Source organism: Chinchilla lanigera, unplaced genomic scaffold (assembly GCF_000276665.1).
Source record: "Chinchilla lanigera isolate Chin_1 unplaced genomic scaffold, ChiLan1.0 scaffold00028, whole genome shotgun sequence".
In the NCBI taxonomy this organism is placed as follows: Eukaryota; Metazoa; Chordata; class Mammalia; order Rodentia; family Chinchillidae; genus Chinchilla; species Chinchilla lanigera.
In genome coordinates, this window is record NW_004955429.1 from 12,555,818 (window position 1) to 12,560,508 (window position 4,691).

At 37.7% G+C, this 4,691-nt stretch overlaps 1 pseudogene; it reads right to left on the reverse strand.

Moving 5' to 3' along the window:
- Positions 1 to 281: 281 nt before the first annotated feature.
- LOC106148782 lies at positions 282 to 3,823 on the reverse strand (annotated as a pseudogene).
- Between the last annotated feature and the right edge of the window lie 868 nt (positions 3,824 to 4,691).

Here is a 4,691-nt window from a genome sequence, read left to right on the forward strand (position 1 = left end):
GTCTCTACCACATCAGTGCTCCACCTCCACAACATACATCCTGTTCTTTAAAGTTTGATGCTGCATAAAAGCACCAGTTCATGTGAACATCGCAGGAAAACAAGCCTGTACTTCTTCAGAGTTATGCTGCTACATTATCCCTTGTGTACTTAAAACCCAAATACATCAAAGTACATACATTTAATAGAAAATATAAAACTGCATATATTTCAATGATGCAAGAGAAATTCTGAATATTTGATTATCTGAAAGGAAATTATCCATCAACAATATTGGTACATTTATAATCTTTTCCACCTGGATGCTAAGCACTCAATCGTTCGCTTTTCAGTGCTCATTAGCACAAAAGGACAGACTGTGGCATAACCATTGTCCACAAGCATGTGGACACAAAGACTAATTGGGTCGTTGTTCCACAGTATTGCACGGGATGAGAAAGTAACACAGTCCAAAAAGTACATGAGCATAAAGAAACCCATGAGCAATAGAATGATCTGGGTGGCCTTGACTTCTGGGGCTGATTTTAGAGAAAGATTGGTGCTGTGAAGGTTCTGGAACTGCCTTTTATGTCTACATAACAGGCTCACCATATATCTACTTGAGAGAGCCATCAGTACTATAAGGAAGATATCCTGAATGCTCACCAATGATGAAAATATGTATCTGAACAAGTAACTAATAGGCCGCTGAGAGCAGGATTCAGTGACAAACATGAGATTGTGTGAGGTCACATTGGGAGTGCCACCAATGGATACTAGGAAAGGAATATTCAAGATCATATTGAAGACCCATGAAAACACAAGGCAACATGGGTAGTGATGTGAGGAATTATGTTTGAATTCTGCCAAACAAGAGTTTCTGGGGCTTAGGGTGGATGGCCTGGAGGATGCTCAGCAGGCAGGTGGTACAGATGGAGAGGGACCTCATCAACCTGTGCACATAGATAACCAATTTACACACAAGGCCATCCTCCCAACCCTGAAACTCAAAAGTGTCTGCAGCTATGAAGCCCATGGTTACCAGCATCACCAGGTGGATCAGGGCCAGCTGCGCAATACTGAGGTCCAGGGGCTTGGGCCTGTGCTTTGAGGAGAAATGTGAGGATGTGGAACAGAAATAGGACAGTGTTGGCTGTGATCCTGATGGTGATTTCAAAGAAAACTGTGCTTCTCACATCAAAAAATCTGGAAAATATTGTCTTTTTCTTCACCATCATAGCAAGAGAAAAACAATAAAAGTCTGAGGAAAAAAGAAAGTAGAATTATTTATCAAAAATATCACCACCATCATCATCTTGGTCAATGCTATGACTTCATCAGAACATTGGATTCCCCCCCCCATGTACCCTTTCCCCTTCAGAGCTCATCTTTTCTGATGGCAGACCAATTATGTATCCCACTTAAGGGGTCCCACAGCACTCTCTGAGAAAACTGTCACAGGTGAGGAAGGTGTTTCCATGTTTCTGTTCCAGTTTTTAGTTTTCATCATCAGACACAATGTCTCATTTGTGTCTATATCTAGGGAAAGTAGAGAAAGTGCTAGCTACATAGTAAGAGCTCTACTTCTTTTGTGAAACTTTGGAGAGGAGATTTGCCTACATCTGAAACTAAGATCCTCTCAAAAAGTAACCCTCCATTGGGTAGGCATACACTGATATGTAATGTCAGTACATCTTACTTCTGGTTTTTTGCTTGACAAAATATTCATAAGAGCAAACATTTCTTAGTATGTTCTAAAGTCAAGTGATTAGATTTACATCTATAATCTGACTTTTATCAAATTCAGTATTTGAGAAGTCAATTCACAAATCTGACTCACAATCATATGGTTCGTAAAGTGGGGACAGATATATTCCTTATTTCCTAGAGATACAATGCATACAAATGTACCAAACACAAAGAGAGCCTGGCAGAGGAAGAAAATATCAGGTATTACTATCACTATTATATAGTTCCTCATGCATAAAACTTGCTGGAATTAATATACTTTATAATATGTCCTACACATTATAGTATATTCTAGAAGCTCATGCCAGGCAAACCTAGATCAGTAATGACACTGAAGTTATTCTTTATTATTAGAACCATGAATTCCATATTTCTTTTCACTCCATCATAATCATGTGGAAAGAGAATCTTAAATATACCCATATTTTAAGTAAATTCTAAAGATTCTTCCTTATGATTGTAACTGGATGAATTGCAAACATTCTCACCAAGAAGGTAGTTCACAATGGCTCCAAACATTTATGCCTTCCACAAGCAAGGAAGGATAGTTCTGCAGAGTTATGGGGCTCAGATGTAAAATTTTTACTACATATTTTGGTGACAATAAACTTTTTAGGTTATCTCACAGTGTGATGCAGGTATTTTCCTTACATCAGCATTTATAAAGCTATAATGTTAGGGTTCTAACATGGTGTCATGGTTATAGGCATGTATTGTCACAGACATCATTTGAACATCACAGAGTAAGTCTACATTCATAACCACTTAGAACATATCATATATAAGTGACTGAGAGAAACCTGAACTATTTAGATACAATGGATATGTGGTCACAAGTTAAAAATCAGAAATAAGGAAGTATGTGGTATCAATTCTAAGGAAACTTGGATTTTTAAAATAAAACTGTCATAGTAAAACCAAAAATGTTCCTCTTTTGCTAAAGTACTCACAAAGGAAAGTAACACAAATTTCTCCATTCACACAGTCACCAAATTACTGCTTTGTCCTGTCATTTGCTCAGAGGGAACATGAGAAAAGGTGTATCTGACTATCAGATGACTCTCATTCATGTGGGTTTCTGAGACCTCAGTACTCTGTTTTGTCTTTCATATTCTTATACACACCACACACTTATTTCCTGTATATCTTATCCATGGATATTATAGCATATATCCTTATAATATTGGGAATCATGACTTTAGATTGCTACATAACAATATCTAAATAATATTTTTAAAGAATCACATGAAAAATGGAAGTTAAATTACAAACTTCTCTTCTTATGTTGTTTTTGCAAAATTCAAGCTTTGATTGAAATCTGTTTTCATGAACTGAGTTTGGTGAACGATCTCACAAAATGTGTCAAGTGGCATGAATGAATCTTCCATAAATTGAGGGATAGCACATTATTATAAGCATTGCTCATTGTTTAAGAAACTGCAGTCCTAAAGCATGAGGAATTGAGGTAGGAGATGTGTGCAGATTCTCTATGTTTAGTCAATATTCAGCGGGTGCCCTAAATTCTTAACCAGAAACTGGCAATCCTTTTGGAGCAGAAGAGCAATCTTCTTTCCGCACAGCATTAATCCAGGAAAGTACTGCACACAAGAGCATCCAGGTATGTTATTAGTTACCATGGAGATTCAGAAACATAGACAGAAAATAAGGTCAACTATTCAGCCACCTCAAAATGTTGTGGATCACATATTAGCAAATATTATATTATTAGCAGAACACATATATTAGCAAAACACACTCCACATACACAGCTTGGTCCTGTATTTGTCTGCAGATGTTATACAGAAATGTATAAAGCCCCCTGTACTATTATTTTACTCGAAAATATAATTTTAGATGACCATGCCCCACCCACCCATACCCTTGCAGGAGCAAAGCTGACCTACAGACAGCTTCAGCAACCTTGGTGAGGTGCCTCCATGGCTCCTGTAACAGCGTGGGAGCCAAGCTGAGCCCTGGACAGTTTCAGGATCCTCCGTGACCATATCCTGCCCCCCTACACCCTTGTGGGAGCCAAGCTGAGCTCCAGACAGCTTTAGGAACTTGGTGACCACATCCTCACTCCTCCCAACAGGCATGGGAACCAGTTGAGCTCTGGAAAATTTCAGGAGCATTGGCAACACCCTGCCCCTCACACCATTGAGGGAGCCATACTGAGCACCTAGGAGCTTCAGATCCTTGCATGATAACTCCCACACCTTTACGGGAGAGAGGCTGAGATCCAGCAAAACTCCAAAGCTTCAAAAATACCAAAATGAAGGAGCAAAATCCAACCTCAGATATCAACCCCACGTGGAATAAATCCAGGGGACACAGACATAGAAAAGCTTGAAAGTCATATGCATGAAATTTCTGAAATCATAGCAGCTGAATTAAAGAAAAAATTCTATCAGACTAAAGAAAAAAATCACATAATAAATAATCTCCCAGGTAAAAAAAGAAATGGCAACCATAATGAAAGAATTGCTCAACATATCTAAAGAAGTCTTAGATAAAAAATAAAGGAGCATAGAAAAATGATAGAAACCTTGAATGAACAATATAGGAAAGAATTAGAACGCATGAAACAGATTCAGACAGATATCCAGTATATTAAAAATTCCATCAAAAGTTAGCAAAACTGCGTGAATGTAGCTGAAGATAAATTTTCAGACCATAAAGACAGCATTGCAGATGATGATCATGAAAGAAAGGATCTCTCAAAAATAACAAGGAAAGCATTGTAGTTGATCAAGAAAGGAAGGATCTCTTAAAAATAAAAAGGGACCAGGAAATAATAATTCAACTGCTGAACATGGTGCAAATAAAACAATATAAGATTGATGTGTCAACATAACAGAGTCAACACAAATGACATAAAATGATAATTTGAACAAGTAATAACAGAAAATTTCCCAAGCATGGAAAAAGAATCTGACATACAGAAAAGTAAAGGACATACAACTC